This window comes from Carcharodon carcharias, chromosome 12 (genome assembly GCF_017639515.1).
Source record: "Carcharodon carcharias isolate sCarCar2 chromosome 12, sCarCar2.pri, whole genome shotgun sequence".
In the NCBI taxonomy this organism is placed as follows: domain Eukaryota; kingdom Metazoa; phylum Chordata; class Chondrichthyes; order Lamniformes; family Lamnidae; genus Carcharodon; species Carcharodon carcharias.
Window position 1 is genome coordinate 3659460 of NC_054478.1, and position 21088 is coordinate 3680547.

Here is a 21088-nt window from a genome sequence, read left to right on the forward strand (position 1 = left end):
CACACACACACGCCTCTCACTCTCACACACACACGCCTCTCACTCTCACACACACACGCCTCTCACTCTCACACACGCCTCTCACTCTCACACACACACGCCTCTCACTCTCACACACACATGCCTCTCACTCTCACACACACACGCCTCTCACTCTCACACACACACGCCTCTCACTCTCACACACACACGCCTCTCACTCTCACACACACACGCCTCTCACTCTCACACACACACGCCTCTCACTCTCACACACACACGCCTCTCACTCTCACACACACACGCCTCTCACTCTCACACACACACGCCTCTCACTCTCACACACGCCTCTCATTCTCACACACACACGCCTCTCACTCTCACACACGCCTCTCACTCTCACACACGCCTCTCACTCTCACACACGCCTCTCACTCTCACACACGCCTCTCACACACACACGCCTCTCACTCTCACACACACACGCCTCTCACTCTCACACACACCTCTCACTCTCACACACACACACGCCTCTCACTCTCACACACGCCTCTCACTCTCACACACACACGCCTCTCACTCTCACACACACACGCCTCTCACTCTCACACACGCCTCTCACTCTCACACACGCCTCTCACTCTCACACACGCCTCTCACTCTCACACACGCCTCTCACACACACACGCCTCTCACTCTCACACACACACGCCTCTCACTCTCACACACACCTCTCACTCTCACACACACACACGCCTCTCACTCTCACACACGCCTCTCACTCTCACACACACGCCTCTCACTCTCACACACACACGCCTCTCACTTCACACACACACGCCTCTCACTCTCACACACACACGCCTCTCACTCTCACACACACACGCCTCTCACTCTCACACACGCCTCTCACTCTCACACACGCCTCTCACTCTCACACACGCCTCTCACTCTCACACACGCCTCTCACTCTCACACACGCCTCTCACTCTCACACACGCCTCTCACTCTCACACACGCCTCTCACTCTCACACGCCTCTCACTCTCACACACGCCTCTCACTCTCACACACGCCTCTCACTCTCACACACGCCTCTCACTCTCACACACGCCTCTCACTCTCACACACACGCCTCTCACTCTCACTCTCACACACGCCTCTCACTCTCACACACACACGCCTCTCACTCTCACACACACACGCCTCTCACTCTCACACACACACGCCTCTCACTCTCACACACACACACGCCTCTCACTCTCACACACACACGCCTCTCACTCTCACACACGCCTCTCACTCTCACACACGCCTCTCACTCTCACACACGCCACTCACTCTCACACACGCCTCTCACTCTCACACACGCCTCTCACTCTCACACACACGCCTCTCACTCTCACACACACACGCCTCTCACTCTCACAAACGCCTCTCACTCTCACACACACACGCCTCTCACTCTTACACACACACGCCTCTCACTCTCACACACACACGCCTCTCACTGTCACACACGCCTCTCACTCTCACACACACACGCCTCTCACTCTCACGCACACACGCCTCTCACTCTCACACACACACGCCTCTCACTCTCACACACACACGCCTCTCCCTCTCACTGTCACACACGCCTCTCACTCTCACACACACACGCCTCTCACTCTCACACACACACGCCTCTCACTCTCACACACACACGCCTCTCTCTCTCACACACACACGCCTCTCACTCTCACACACACACGCCTCTCACTCTCACACACACACGCCTCTCACTCTCACACACACACGCCTCTCACTCTCACACACACACGCCTCTCACTCTCACACACACACGCCTCTCACTCTCACACACACACGCCTCTCACTCTCACACACGCCTCTCACTCTCACACACACACGCCTCTCACTCTCACACACGCCTCTCACTCTCACACACGCCTCTCACTCTCACACACGCCTCTCACTCTCACACACACACGCCTCTCACTCTCTCACACACGCCTCTCACTCTCACACACACACGCCTCTCACTCTCACACACACACGCCTCTCACTCTCACACACACGCCTCTCACTCTCACACACACACGCCTCTCACTCTCACACACGCCTCTCACTCTCACACACACGCCTCTCACTCTCACTCTCACACACGCCTCTCACTCTCACACACACACGCCTCTCACTCTCACACACACACGCCTCTCACTCTCACACACGCCACACACGCCTCTCACTCTCACACACGCCTCTCACTCTCACACACACACGCCTCTCACTCTCACACACACACGCCTCTCACTCTCACACACGCCTCTCACTCTCACACACGCCTCTCACTCTCACACACGCCTCTCACTCTCACACACACACGCCTCTCACTCTCACACACACACGCCTCTCACTCTCACACACGCCTCTCACTCTCACACACGCCTCTCACTCTCACACACACGCACGCCTCACTCTCACACACACACGCCTCTCACTCTCACACACACACGCCTCACTCTCACACACACACGCCTCTCACTCTCACACACACACGCCTCTCACTCTCACACACGCCTCTCACTCTCACACACGCCTCTCACTCTCACACACACACGCCTCTCACTCTCACACACACACACGCCTCTCACTCTCACACACACACGCCTCTCACTCTCACACACGCCTCTCACTCTCACACACGCCTCTCACTCTCACACACGCCACTCACTCTCACACACGCCTCTCACTCTCACACACGCCTCTCACTCTCACACACACACGCCTCTCACTCTCACACACGCCTCTCACTCTCACACACACACGCCTCTCACTCTCACACACGCCTCTCACTCTCACACACGCCTCTCACTCTCACACACACAAGCTTCTCACTCTCACACACGCCTCTCACTCACACACGCCTCTCACTCTCACACACGCCTCTCACTCTCACACACACACGCCTCTCACTCTCACACACACACGCCTCTCACTCTCACACACGCCTCTCACTCTCACACACGCCTCTCACTCTCACACACACACGCCTCTCACTCTCACACACGCCTCTCACTCTCACACACACGCCTCTCACTCTCACACACACACGCCTCTCACTCTCACACACGCCTCTCACTCTCACACACGCCTCTCACTCTCACACACACGCCTCTCACTCTCACACACACGCCTCTCACTCTCACAAACGCCTCTCACTCTCACACACACACGCCTCTCACTCTCACACACACACGCCTCTCACTCTCACACACGCCTCTCACTCTCACACACACACACGCCTCACTCTCACACACACACGCCTCTCACTCTCACACACACACGCCTCTCACTCTCACACACACACGCCTCTCACTCTCACACACACACGCCTCTCACTCTCACACACACACGCCTCTCACTCTCACACACACACGCCTCTCACTCTCACACACGCCTCTCACTCTCACACACACACGCCTCTCACTCTCACACACGCCTCTCACTCTCACACACGCCTCTCACTCTCACACACGCCTCTCACTCTCACACACACACGCCTCTCACTCTCACACACACACGCCTCTCACTCTCTCTCACACACGCCTCTCACTCTCACACACACACGCCTCTCACTCTCACACACACACGCCTCTCACTCTCACACAAACGCCTCTCACTCTCACACACACACGCCTCTCACTCTCACACACGCCTCTCACTCTCACACACACGCCTCTCACTCTCACTCTCACACACGCCTCTCACTCTCACACACACACGCCTCTCACTCTCACACACGCCACACACGCCTCTCACTCTCACACACGCCTCTCACTCTCACACACACACGCCTCTCACTCTCACACACACACGCCTCTCACTCTCACACACGCCTCTCACTCTCACACACGCCTCTCACTCTCACACACGCCTCTCACTCTCACATACACACACGCCTCACTCTCACACACACACGCCTCTCACTCTCACACACACACGCCTCTCACTCTCACACACACACGCCTCTCACTCTCACACACGCCTCTCACTCTCACACACGCCTCTCACTCTCACACACACGCACGCCTCACTCTCACACACACACGCCTCTCACTCTCACACACACACGCCTCTCACTCTCACACACACACGCCTCTCACTCTCACACACACACGCCTCTCACTCTCACACACGCCTCTCACTCTCACACACGCCTCTCACTCTCACACACACACGCCTCTCACTCTCACACACGCCTCTCACTCTCACACACGCCTCTCACTCTCACACACGCCTCTCACTCTCACACACACACGCCTCTCACTCTCACACACACACGCCTCTCACTCTCACACATACACGCCTCTCACTCTCACACACACACGCCTCTCACTCTCACACACGCCTCTCACTCTCACACACACACGCCTCTCACTCTCACACACACACGCCTCTCACTCTCACACACGCCTCTCACTCTCACACACACACGCCTCTCACTCTCACACACACACGCCTCTCACTCTCACACACGCCTCTCACTCTCACACACACACGCCTCTCACTCTCACACACACACGCCTCTCACTCACACACGCCTCTCACTCTCACACACGCCTCTCACTCTCACACACGCCTCTCACTCTCACACACACACGCCTCTCACTCTCACACACACACGCCTCTCACTCTCACACACGCCTCTCACTCTCACACACACACACGCCTCACTCTCACACACACACGCCTCTCACTCTCACACACACACGCCTCTCACTCTCACACACGCCTCTCACTCTCACACACGCCTCTCACTCTCACACACACGCACGCCTCACTCTCACACACACATGCCTCTCACTCTCACACACACACGCCTCTCACTCTCACACACACACGCCTCTCACTCTCACACACACCTCTCACTCTCACACACGCCTCTCACTCTCACACACGCCTCTCACTCTCACACACGCCTCTCACTCTCACTCTCACACACGCCTCTCACTCTCACACACACACGCCTCACTCTCAGACACACACGCCTCTCACTCTCACACACGCCTCTCACTCTCACACACACACGCCTCTCACTCTCACACACACCTCTCACTCTCACACACGCCTCTCACTCACACACACGCCTCTCACTCTCACACACGCCTCTCACTCTCACACACACACGCCTCTCACTCTCACACACACACGCCTCTCACTCTCACACACACACGACTCTCACTCTCACACACGCCTCTCACTCTCACACACACACACGCCTCACTCTCACACACACACGCCTCACTCTCACACACACACGCCTCTCACTCTCACACACACACGCCTCTCACTCTCACACACACATGCCTCTCACTCTCACACACTCCTCTCACTCTCACACACACACGCCTCTCACTCTCACACACACACGCCTCTCACTCTCACACACACACGCCTCTCACTCTCACGCACGCCTCTCACTCTCACACACGCCTCTCACTCTCACACACCACGCCTCTCACTCTCACACACACACGCCTCTCACTCTCACACACACACGCCTCTCACTCTCACACACACACGCCTCTCACTCTCACACACACGCCTCACTCTCACACACACACGCCTCTCACTCTCACACACACCACGCCTCTCACTCTCACACACACACGCCTCTCACTCTCACACACACACGCCTCTCAGCACTCACACAACACGCCTCTCACTCTCACACACACACGCTCTCACTCTCACACACGCCTCTCGCTCTCACACACACACACCTCTCATCTCACACACACACACGCCTCTCACTCTCACACACACACGCCTCTCACTCTCACACACACACACGCCTCTCACTCTCACACACACACACGCCTCTCACTCTCACACACACACGCCTCTCACTCTCACACCCACACGCCTCTCACTCTCACACACACACACGCCTCTCACTCTCACACACACACGCCTCTCACTCTCACACACACACGCCTCTCACTCTCACACACGCCTCTCACTCTCACACACGCCTCTCACTTTCACACACGCCTCTCACTCTCACACACACACGCCTCTCACTCTCACACACACATGCCTCTCACTCTCACACACGCCTCTCACTCTCACACACACACGCCTCTCACTCTCACACACGCCTCTCACTCTCACACACGCCTCTCACTCTCACACACGCCTCTCACTCTCACACACGCCTCTCACTCTCACACACACACGCCTCTCACTCTCACAAAAGCCTCTCACTCACACACGCCTCTCACTCTCACACACGCCTCTCACTCTCACACACGCCTCTCACTCTCACACACACACGCCTCTCACTCTCACACACGCCTCTCACTCTCACACACGCCTCTCACTCTCACACACACACGCCTCTCACTCTCACACCCGCCTCTCACTCTCACACACGCCTCTCACTCTCACACACGCCTCTCACTCTCACACACACCTCTCACTCTCACACACGCCTCTCACTCTCACACACACAAGCCTCTCACTCTCACACACGCCTCTCACTCTCACACACGCCTCTCACTTTCACACACGCCTCTCACTTTCACACACGCCTCTCACTCTCACACACACACACGCCTCTCACTCTCACACACACACACGCCTCTCACTCTCACACACACACACGCCTCTCACTCTCACACACACACACGCCTCTCACTCTCACACACGCCTCTCACTCTCACACAAACACACGCCTCTCACTCTCACACACACACGCCTCTCACTCTCACACACACACACGCCTCTCACTCTCACACACACACGCCTCTCACTCTCACTCTCACACACGCCTCTCACTTTCACACACGCCTCTCACTCTCACACACACACACGCCTCTCACTCTCACACACACACACGCCTCTCACTCTCACACACACACACGCCTCTCACTCTCACACACACACGCCTCTCACTCTCACACACGCCTCTCACTCTCACACACACACGCCTCTCACTCTCACACACGCCTCTCACTCTCACACACGCCTCTCACTCTCACACACGCCTCTCACTCTCACACACACACGCCTCTCACTCTCACACACGCCTCTCACTCACACACGCCTCTCACTCTCACACACGCCTCTCACTCTCACACACGCCTCTCACTCTCACACACACACACGCCTCTCACTCTCACACACGCCTCTCACTCTCACACACGCCTCTCACTCTCACACACACACGCCTCTCACTCTCACACACGCCTCTCACTCTCACACACGCCTCTCACTCTCACACACACCTCTCACTCTCACACACGCCTCTCACTCTCACACACACACGCCTCTCACTCTCACACACGCCTCTCACTCTCACACACACACGCCTCTCACTCTCACACACGCCTCTCACTCTCACACACACACGCCTCTCACTCTCACACACGCCTCTCACTCTCACACACGCCTCTCACTCTCACACACGCCTCTCACTCTCACACACACACGCCTCTCAATCTCACACACGCCTCTCACTCTCACACACGCCTCTCACTCTCACACACACACGCCTCTCACTCTCACACACACACGCCTCTCACTCTCACACACGCCTCTCACTCTCACACACACACACGCCTCTCACTCTCACACACACCTCTCACTCTCACACACCCACACGCCTCTCACTCTCACACACACACGCCTCTCACTCTCACACACACACGCCTCTCACTCTCACACACGCCTCTCACTCACACACGCCTCTCACTCTCACACACGCCTCTCACTCTCGCACACGCCTCTCACTCTCGCACACGCCTCTCACTCTCGCACACGCCTCTCACTCTCGCACACGCCTCTCACTCTCACACACACACGCCTCTCACTCTCACACACACACGCCTCTCACTCTCACACACGCCTCTCACTCTCACACACGCCTCTCACTCTCACACACGCCTCTCACTCTCACACACGCCTCTCACTCTCACACACACACGCCTCTCACTCTCACACACACACGCCTCTCACTCTCACACGCACACGCCTCTCACTCTCACACACACACACGCCTCTCACTCTCACACACACACACGCCTCTCACTCTCACACACACACACGCCTCTCACTCTCACATACGCCTCTCACTCTCACACACGCCTCTCACTCTCACACACACACGCCTCTCACTCTCACACACACACGCCTCTCACTCTCACACACGCCTCTCACTCTCTCACACGCCTCTCACTCTCACACACGCCTCTCACTCTCACACACACACGCCTCTCACTCTCACACACGCCTCTCACTCTCACACACGCCTCTCACTCTCACACACGCCTCTCACTCTCACACACGCCTCTCACTCTCACACACACACGCCTCTCACTCTCACACACACTCGCCTCTCACTCTCACACACACACGCCTCTCACTCTCACACACACACGCCTCTCCTTCTCACACACACACGCCTCTCACTCTCACACACACACACGCCTCTCACTCTCACACACGCCTCTCACTCTCACACACCCCTCTCACTCTCACACACGCCTCTCACTCTCACACACGCCTCTCACTCTCACACACGCCTCTCACTCACACACGCCTCTCACTCTCACACACACACGCCTCTAAATCTCACACACGCCTCTCACTCTCACACACGCCTCTCACTCTCACACACGCCTCTCACTCTCACACACGCCTCTCACTCTCACACACGCCTCTCACTCTCACACACGCCTCTCACTCTCACACACACACGCCACTCACTCTCACACACACACGCCTCTCACTCTCACACACACACGCCTCTCACTCTCACACACACACGCCTCTCACTCTCACACACACACGCCTCTCACTCTCACACACACACGCCTCTCACTCTCAAACACGCCTCTCACTCTCACACACGCCTCTCACTCTCACACACGCCTCTCACTCTCACACACACACGCCTCTCACTCTCACACACGCCTCTCACTCTCACACACGCCTCTCACTCTCACACACGCCTCTCACTCTCACACACGCCTCTCACTCTCACACACGCCTCTCACTCTCACACACGCCTATCACTCTCACACACGCCTCTCACTCTCACACACGCCTCTCACTCTCACACACGCCTCTCACTCTCACACACGCCTCTCACTCTCACACACGCCTCTCACTCTCACACACGCCTCTCACTCTCACACACGCCTCTCACTCTCACACACGCCTCTCACTCTCACACACACCGCCTCTCACTCTCACACACGCCTCTCACTCTCACACACACACGCCTCTCACTCTCACACACACACGCCTCTCACTCTCACACACACACGCCTCTCACTCTCACACACACACGCCTCTCACTCTCACACACACACGCCTCTCACTCTCACACACGCCTCTCACTCTCACACACACATGCCTCTCACTCTCACACACGCCTCTCACTCTCACACACGCCTCTCACTATCACACACGCCTCTCACTCTCACACACGCCTCTCACTCTCACACACACACGCCTCTCACTCTCACACACGCCTCTTACTCTCACACACGCCTCTCACTCTCACACACACACGCCGCTCACTCTCACACACACACGCCTCTCACTCTCACACACGCCTCTCACTCTCACACACGCCTCTCACTCTCACACACACACGCCTCTCACTCTCACACACACACGCCTCTCACTCTCACACACGCCTCTCACTCTCACACACGCCTCTCACTCTCACACCCGCCTCTCACTCTCACACACGCCTCTCACTCTCACACACGCCTCTCACTCTCACACACACACGCCTCTCACTCGCACACACACACGCCTCTCACTCGCACACACACACGCCTCTCACTCTCACACACGCCTCTCACTCTCACCCACACACGCCTCTCACTCTCACACACACACGCCTCTCACTCTCACACACACACGCCTCTCACTCTCACACACACACGCCTCTCACTCTCACACACGCCTCTCACTCTCACACACACACGCCTCTCACTCTCACACACGCCTCTCACTCTCACACACGCCTCTCACTCTCACACACGCCTCTCACTCTCACACACGCCTCTCACTCTCACACACGCCTCTCACTCTCACACACACACGCCTCTCACTCACACACACACGCCTCTCACTCTCACACACGCCTCTCACTCTCACACACATGCCTCTCACTCTCACACACGCCTCTCACTCTCTCTCACACACGCCTCTCACTCTCTCTCACACACGCCTCTCACTCTCACACCCGCCTCTCACTCTCACACACGCCTCTCACTCTCACACACGCCTCTCACTTTCACACACGCCTCTCAATCTCACACACACACGCCTCTCACTCTCACACACACACGCCTCTCACTCTCACACACACACGCCTCTCACTCTCACACACGCCTCTCACTCTCACACACGCCTCTCACTCTCACTCTCACACATGCCTCTCACTCTCACACACGCCTCTCACTCTCACACACGCCTCTCACTCTCACACACGCCTCTCACTCTCACACACACACACACACGCCTCTCACTCACACACACACACACACCTCTCACTCTCACACACACACACGCCTCTCACTCTCACACACACCTCTCAGTCTCACGCACGCCTCTCACTCTCACACATGCCTCTCACTCTCACACACACACGCCTCTCACTCACACACACACGCCTCTCACTCTCACTCTCACACACTCCTCTCACTCTCACACACGCCTCTCACTCTCACACACGCCTCTCATTCTCACACACGCCTCTCACTCTCACACACGCCTCTCACTCTCACACACGCCTCTCACTCTCACACACACACGCCTCTCACTCTCACACACGCCTCTCACTCTCACACACGCCTCTCACTCTCACACACGCCTCTCACTCTCACACACACACGCCTCTCACTCTCACACACGCCTCTCACTCTCACACACGCCTCTCACTCTCACACACGCCTCTCACTCTCACACACGCCTCTCACTCTCACACACACACGCCTCTCACTCTCACACACGCCTCTCACTCTCACACACGCCTCTCACTCTCACACACGCCTCTCACTCTCACACACACACGCCTCTCACTCTCACACACGCCTCTCACTCACACACACGCCTCTCACTCTCACACACGCCTCTCACTCTCACACATGCCTCTCAGTCTCACACACGCCTCTCCCTCTCACTCTCACACACGCCTCTCACTCTCACACACGCCTCTCACTCTCACACACGCCTCTCAGTCTCACACACGCCTCTCAGTCTCACACACGCCTCTCACTCTCACACACGCCTCTCACTCTCACACACGCCTCTCACTCTCACACACGCCTCTCACTCTCACACACGCCTTTCACTCTCACACACGCCTCTCACTCTCACACACGCCTCTCACTCTCACACACGCCTCTCACTCTCACTCTCACACACGCCTCTCACTCTCACACACACACGCCTCTCACTCTCACACATGCCTCTCACTCTCACACACGCCTCTCACTCTCACACACGCCTCTCACTCTCACACACACACGCCTCTCACTCTCACACACACACGCCTCTCACTCTCACACACACACGCCTCTCACTCTCACACACGCCTCTCACTCTCACACACGCCTCTCACTCACACACACGCCTCTCACTCTCACACACGCCTCTCACTCTCACACACACACGCCTCTCACTCTCACTCTCACACACGCCTCTCACTCTCACAAACGCCTCTCACTCTCACACACACACGCCTCTCACTCTCACACACGCCTCTCACATTCACACACGCCTCTCACTCTCACACACGCCTCTCACTCTCACACACGCCTCTCACTCTCACACACGCCTCTCACTCTCACACACGCCTCTCACTCTCACACACGCCTCTCACTCTCACACACGCCTCTCACTCTCACACACGCCTCTCACTCTCACACACGCCTCTCACTCTCACACACGCCTCTCACTCTCACACACGCCTCTCACTCTCACACACGCCTCTCACTCTCACACACGCCTCTCACTCTCACACACGCCTCTCACTCTCACACACGCCTCTCCCTCTCACACACACACGCCTCTCCCTCTCACACACACACGCCTCTCGCTCTCACACACACACGCCTCTCCCTCTCACTCTCACACACGCCCCTCACTCTCACACACACACGCCTCTCACTCTCACACACACACGCCTCTCACTCTCACACACACACGCCTCTCACTCTCACACACACACGCCTCTCACTCTCACACACGCCTCTCACTCTCACACACGCCTCTCACTCTCACACACGCCTCTCACTCTCACACACACTCGCCTCTCACTCTCACACACACACGCCTCTCACTCTCACACACACACGCCTCTCACTCTCACACACACACGCCTCTCACTCTCACACACGCCTCTCACTCTCACACACACACACGCCTCTCACTCTCACACACGCCTCTCACTCTCACACACACACGTCTCACTCTCACACACACACGCCTCTCACTCTCACACACACACGCCTCTCACTCTCACACACGCCTCTCACTCTCACACACGCCTCTCACTCTCACACACGCCTCTCACTCTCACACACACACGCCTCTCACTCTCACACACACACGCCTCTCACTCTCACACACACACGCCTCTCACTCTCACACACACACGCCTCTCACTCTCACACACACACGCCTCTCACTCTCACACACACACGCCTCTCACTCTCACACACGCCTCTCACTCTCACACACACACGCCTCTCACTCTCACACACACACGTCTCACTCTCACACACACACGCCTCTCACTCTCACACACACACGCCTCTCACTCTCACACACACCTCTCACTCTCACACACGCCTCTCACTCTCACACACGCCTCTCACTCTCACACACGCCTCTCACTCTCACACACGCCTCTCACTCTCACACACGCCTCTCACTCTCACACACGCCTCTCACTCTCACACACGCCTCTCACTCTCACACACGCCTCTCACTCTCACACACGCCTCTCACTCTCACACACGCCTCTCACTCTCACACACGCCTCTCACTCTCACACACACACGCTTCTCACTCTCACACACACACGCCTCTCCCTCTCACTCTCACACACACACGCCTCTCCCTCTCACTCTCACACACCCCTCTCACTCTCACACACGCCTCTCACTCTCACACACACACGCCTCTCACTCTCACACACGCCTCTCACTCTCACACACGCCTCTCACTCTCACACACGCCTCTCACTCTCACACACGCCTCTCACTCTCACACACGCCTCTCACGCTCACACACGCCTCTCACTCTCACACACGCCTCTCACTCTCACACACGCCTCTCACTCTCACACACGCCTCTCACTCTCACACACGCCTCTCACTCTCACTCTCACACACGCCTCTCACTCTCACACATGCCTCTCACTCTCACACACGCCTCTCACTCTCACACACACACGCCTCTCACTCTCACACACACACGCCTCTCACTCTCACACACACATGCCTCTCACTCTCACACACGCCTCTCACTCTCACTCTCACACACGCCTCTCACTCTCACACACGCCTCTCACTCACACACACGCCTCTCACTCTCACACACGCCTCTCACTCTCACACGCCTCTCACTCTCACACACGCCTCTCACTCTCACACACGCCTCTCACTCTCACACACGCCTCTCACTCTCACACACGCCTCTCACTCTCACACACGCCTCTCACTCTCACACACGCCTCTCACTCTCACACACGCCTCTCACTCTCACACACGCCTCTCACTCTCACACACGCCTCTCACTCTCACACACACATGCCTCTCACTCTCACACACGCCTCTCACTCTCACTCTCACACACGCCTCTCACTCACACACACGCCTCTCACTCTCACACACGCCTCTCACTTTCACACACGCCTCTCACTCTCACACACACACGCCTCTCACTCTCACACACGCCTCTCATTCTCACACACGCCTCACTCTCACACACGCCTCTCACTCTCACACACGCCTCTCACTCTCACACACGCCTCTCACTCTCACACACGCCTCTCACTCTCACACACGCCTCTCACTCTCACACACGCCTCTCCCTCTCACACACACACGCCTCTCCCTCTCACTCTCACACACGCCCCTCACTCTCACACACACACGCCTCTCACTCTCACACACACACGCCTCTCACTCTCACACACACACGCCTCTCACTCTCACACACACACGCCTCTCACTCTCACACACACCTCGCACTCTCACACACGCCTCTCACTCTCACACACGCCTCTCACTCTCACACACACACGCCTCTCACTCTCCCACACACACGCCTCTCACTCTCACACACACACGCCTCTCACTCTCACACACACACGCCTCTCACTCTCACACACACATGCCTCTCACTCTCACACACACACGCCTCTCACTCTCACACACGCCTCTCACTCTCACACACGCCTCTCACTCTCACACACGCCTCTCACTCTCACACACACACGCCTCTCACTCTCACACACACACGTCTCACTCTCACACACACACGCCTCTCACTCTCACACACACACGCCTCTCACTCTCACACACGCCTCTCACTGTCACACACGCCTCTCACTCTCACACACGCCTCTCACTCTCACACACGCCTCTCACTCTCACACACGCCTCTCACTCTCACACACGCCTCTCACTCTCACACACGCCTCTCACTCTCACACTCGCCTCTCACTCTCACACACGCCTCTCACTCTCACACACGCCTCTCACTCTCACACACGCCTCTCACTCTCACACACGCCTCTCACTCTCACACACACGCTTCTCACTCTCACACACACACGCCTCTCCCTCTCACTCTCACACACACACGCCTCTCCCTCTCACTCTCACACACCCCTCTCACTCTCACACACCCCTCTCACTCTCACACACGCCTCTCACTCTCACACACGCCTCTCACTCTCACACATGCCTCTCACTCTCACACACACATGCCTCTCACTCTCACACACGCCTCTCACTCTCACACACGCCTCTCCCTCACGCTCTCACACACGCCTCTCACTCTCACACACGCCTCTCCCTCACACTCTCACACACGCCTCACACTCACACACGCCTCACACTCTCACACACGCCTCTCACTCTCACACACGCCTCTCACTCTCACACACGCCTCTCACTCTCACACACGCCTCTCACTCTCACCCTCACACACGCCTCTCCCTCTCACTCTCACACACGCCTCTCACTCTCACACACGCCTCTCACTCTCACACACACACGCCTCTCACTCTCACACACACGCCTCTCACTCTCACACACGCCTCTCACTCTCACACACGCCTCTCACTCTCACACACGCCTCTCACTCTCACACACGCCTCTCACTCTCACACACGCCTCTCACTCTCACACACACACGCCTCTCCCTCTCACTCTCACACACGCCTCTCCCTCTCACTCTCACACACGCCTCTCACTCTCACACACACGCCTCTCACTCTCACACACACGCCTCTCACTCTCACACACACGCCTCTCACTCTCACACACACGCCTCTCACTCTCACACACACGCCTCTCACTCTCACACACGCCTCTCACTCTCACACACGCCTCTCACTCTCACACACGCCTCACTCTCACACACGCCTCTCACTCTCACACACACACGCCTCTCACTCTCACACACACACGCCTCTCACTCTCACACACACACGCCTCTCACTCTCACACACACATGCCTCTCACTCTTACACACACACGCCTCTCACTCTCACACACGCCTCTCACACTCACACACACACGCCTCTCACTCTCACACACACACGTCTCACTCTCACACACACACGCCTCTCACTCTCACACACACACGCCTCTCACTCTCACACACGCCTCTCACTCTCACACACGCCTCTCACTCTCACACACGCCTCTCACTCTTACACACGCCTCTCACTCTCACACACGCCTCTCACTCTCACACACGCCTCTCACTCTCACACACGCCTCTCACTCTCACACACGCCTCTCACTCTCACACACGCCTCTCACTCTCACACACGCCTCTCACTCTTACACACGCCTCTCACTCTCACACACGCCTCACTCTCACACACGCCTCTCACTCTCACACACGCCTCTCACTCTCACACACGCCTCTCACTCTCACACACGCCTCTCACTCTCACACACACACGCTTCTCACTCTCACACACGCCTCTCCCTCTCACTCTCACACACCCCTCTCACTCTCACACACGCCTCTCACTCTCACACACGCCTCTCACTCTCACACACGCCTCTCACTCTCACACACACACGCCTCTCACTCTCACACACACACGCCTCTCACTCTCACACACACACGCCTCTCACTCTCACACACACGCCTCTCACTCTCACACACGCCTCTCACTCTCACACACGCCTCTCACTCTCACACACGCCTCTCACTCTCACACACGCCTCTCACTCTCACACACGCCTCTCACTCTCACACACGCCTCTCACTCTCACTCTCACACACGCCTCTCACTCTCACACATGCCTCTCACTCTCACACACGCCTCTCACTCTCACACACACACGCCTCTCACTCTCACACACACACGCCTCTCACTCTCACACACACATGCCTCTCACTCTCACACACGCCTCTCACTCTCACTCTCACACACGCCTCTCACTCTCACACACGCCTCTCACTCACACACACGCCTCTCACTCTCACACACGCCTCTCACTCTCACACACACACGCCTCTCACTCTCACTCTCACACATGCCTCTCACTCTCACACACGCCTCTCACTCACACACACGCCTCTCACTTTCACACACGCCTCTCACTCTCACACACACACGCCTCTCACTCTCACACACGCCTCTCATTCTCACACACGCCTCTCACTCTCACACACGCCTCTCACTCTCACACACGCCTCTCACTCTCACACACGCCTCTCACTCTCACACACGCCTCTCACTCTCACGCACACACGCCTCTCCCTCTCTCTCTCACACACGCCCCTCACTCTCACACACACACGCCTCTCACTCTCACACACACACGCCTCTCACTCTCACACACACACGCCTCTCACTCTCACACACACACGCCTCTCACTCTCACACACACACGCCTCTCACTCTCACACACACACGCCTCTCACTCTCACACACGCCTCTCACTCTCACACACACACGCCTCTCACTCTCACACACACCTCTCACTCTCACGCACGCCTCTCACTCTCCCACACACACGCCTCTCACTCTCACACACACACGCCTCTCACTCTCACACACACACGCCTCTCACTCTCACACACACACGCCTCTCACTCTCACACACACACGCCTCTCACTCTCACACACACACGTCTCACTCTCACACACACACGCCTCTCACTCTCACACACACACGCCTCTCACTCTCACACACGCCTCTCACTCTCACACACGCCTCTCACTCTCACACACGCCTCTCACTCTCACACACGCCTCTCACTCTCACACACGCCTCTCACTCTCACACACGCCTCTCACTCTCACACACGCCTCTCACTCTCACACACGCCTCTCACTCTCACACACGCCTCTCACTCTCACACACGCCTCTCACTCTCACACTCGCCTCTCACTCTCACACACGCCTCTCACTCTCACACAAGCCTCTCCCTCACACTCTCACACACGCCTCTCACTCTCACACACGCCTCTCACTCTCACACACGCCTCTCACTCTCACACTCGCCTCTCACTCTCACACACGCCTCTCACTCTCACACACGCCTCTCACTCACACTCTCACACACGCCTCTCACACTCACACACGCCTCACACTCTCACACACGCCTCTCACTCTCACACACGCCTCTCACTCTCACACACGCCTCTCACTCTCACCCTCACACACGCCTCTCCCTCTCTCTCTCACACACGCCTCTCACTCTCACGCTCACACACGCCTCTCACTCTCACACACGCCTCTCACTCACACACACGCCTCTCACTCTCACACACGCCTCTCACTCTCACACACACACGCCTCTCACTCTCACTCTCACACATGCCTCTCACTCTCACACACGCCTCTCACTCACACACACGCCTCTCACTCTCACACACGCCTCTCACTTTCACACACGCCTCTCACTCTCACACACACACGCCTCTCACTCTCACACACGCCTCTCATTCTCACACACGCCTCTCACTCTCACACACGCCTCTCACTCTCACACACGCCTCTCACTCTCACACACGCCTCTCACTCTCACACACGCCTCTCACTCTCACACACACACGCCTCTCCCTCTCTCTCTCACACACGCCCCTCACTCTCACACACACACGCCTCTCACTCTCACACACACACGCCTCTCACTCTCACACACACGACTCTCACTCTCACACACACACGCCTCTCACTCTCACACACACACGCCTCTCACTCTCTCACACACACGCCTCTCACTCTCACACACACCTCTCACTCTCACGCACGCCTCTCACTCTCCACACACACGCCTCTCACTCTCACACACACACGCCTCTCACTCTCACACACACACGCCTCTCACTCTCACACACACATGCCTCTCACTCTCACACACACACGCCTCTCACTCTCACACACACACGCCTCTCACTCTCACACACACACGCCTCTCACTCTCACACACACGCCTCTCACTCTCACACACACACGTCTCACTCTCACACACACACGCCTCTCACTCTCACACACACACGCCTCTCACTCTCACACACGCCTCTCACTCTCACACACGCCTCTCACTCTCACACACGCCTCTCACTCTCACACACGCCTCTCACTCTCACACACGCCTCTCACTCTCACACACGCCTCTCACTCTCACACACACACGCTTCTCACTCTCACACACACACGCCTCTCCCTCTCACTCTCACACACACACGCCTCTCCCTCTCACTCTCACACACCCCTCTCACTCTCACACACGCCTCTCACTCTCACACACGCCTCTCACTCTCACACACACATGCCTCTCACTCTCACACACGCCTCTCACTCTCACACACGCCTCTCCCTCTCACTCTCACACACGCCTCTCACTCTCACACACGCCTCTCCCTCACACTCTCACACACGCCTCACACTCACACACGCCTCACACTCTCACACACGCCTCTCCCTCTCACTCTCACACACCCCTCTCACTCTCACACACGCCTCTCACTCTCACACACGCCTCTCACTCTCACACACACACGCCTCTCACTCTCACACACACACGCCTCTCACTCTCACACACACACGCCTCTCACTCTCACACACACACGCCTCTCACTCTCACACACGCCTCTCACTCTCACACACGCCTCTCACTCTCACACACGCCTCTCACTCTCACACACGCCTCTCACTCTCACACACGCCTCTCACTCTCACACACGCCTCTCACTCTCACTCTCACACACGCCTCTCACTCTCACACATGCCTCTCACTCTCACACACGCCTCTCACTCTCACACACACACGCCTCTCACTCTCACACACACACGCCTCTCACTCTCACACACACATGCCTCTCACTCTCACACACGCCTCTCACTCTCACTCTCACACACGCCTCTCACTCTCACACACGCCTCTCACTCACACACACGCCTCTCACTCTCACACACGCCTCTCACTCTCACACACACACGCCTCTCACTCTCACTCTCACACATGCCTCTCACTCTCACACACGCCTCTCACTCACACACACGCCTCTCACTCTCACACACGCCTCTCACTTTCACACACGCCTCTCACTCTCACACACACACGCCTCTCACTCTCACACACGCCTCTCATTCTCACACACGCCTCTCACTCTCACACACGCCTCTCACTCTCACACACGCCTCTCACTCTCACACACGCCTCTCACTCTCACACACGCCTCTCACTCTCACGCACACACGCCTCTCCCTCTCTCTCTCACACACGCCTCTCACTCTCACACACACACGCCTCTCACTCTCACACACGCCTCTCATTCTCACACACGCCTCACTCTCACACACGCCTCTCACTCTCACACACGCCTCTCACTCTCACACACGCCTCTCACTCTCACACACGCCTCTCAGTCTCACACACGCCTCTCACTCTCACACACGCCTCTCCCTCTCACACACACACGCCTCTCCCTCTCACTCTCACACACGCCCCTCACTCTCACACACACACGCCTCTCACTCTCACACACACACGCCTCTCACTCTCACACACACACGCCTCTCACTCTCACACACACACGCCTCTCACTCTCACACACACCTCGCACTCTCACACACGCCTCTCACTCTCACACACGCCTCTCACTCTCACACACACACGCCTCTCACTCTCCCACACACACGCCTCTCACTCTCACACACACACGCCTCTCACTCTCACACACACACGCCTCTCACTCTCACACACACATGCCTCTCACTCTCACACACACACGCCTCTCACTCTCACACACGCCTCTCACTCTCACACACGCCTCTCACTCTCACACACGCCTCTCACTCTCACACACACACGCCTCTCACTCTCACACACACACGTCTCACTCTCACACACACACGCCTCTCACTCTCACACACACACGCCTCTCACTCTCACACACGCCTCTCACTGTCACACACGCCTCTCACTCTCACACACGCCTCTCACTCTCACACACGCCTCTCACTCTCACACACGCCTCTCACTCTCACACACGCCTCTCACTCTCACACACGCCTCTCACTCTCACACTCGCCTCTCACTCTCACACTCGCCTCTCACTCTCACACACGCCTCTCACTCTCACACACGCCTCTCACTCTCACACACGCCTCTCACTCTCACACACACGCTTCTCACTCTCACACACACACGCCTCTCCCTCTCACTCTCACACACACGCCTCTCCCTCTCACTCTCACACACCCCTCTCACTCTCACACACCCCTCTCACTCTCACACACGCCTCTCACTCTCACACACGCCTCTCACTCTCACACACGCCTCTCACTCTCACACACACATGCCTCTCACTC

The 21088-nt window shown here is 57.0% G+C and overlaps 1 protein-coding gene across 1 annotated transcript in view; it reads left to right on the plus strand.

Annotated features, from left to right (window-relative positions):
- Positions 1–21088, plus strand: part of nudt8 (nudix (nucleoside diphosphate linked moiety X)-type motif 8) — a gene marked incomplete at its 5' end in the record, with an annotated part of 47359 nt that overhangs the window by 316 nt on the left and 25955 nt on the right. The gene's annotated exons all lie outside the window — the stretch shown is intronic.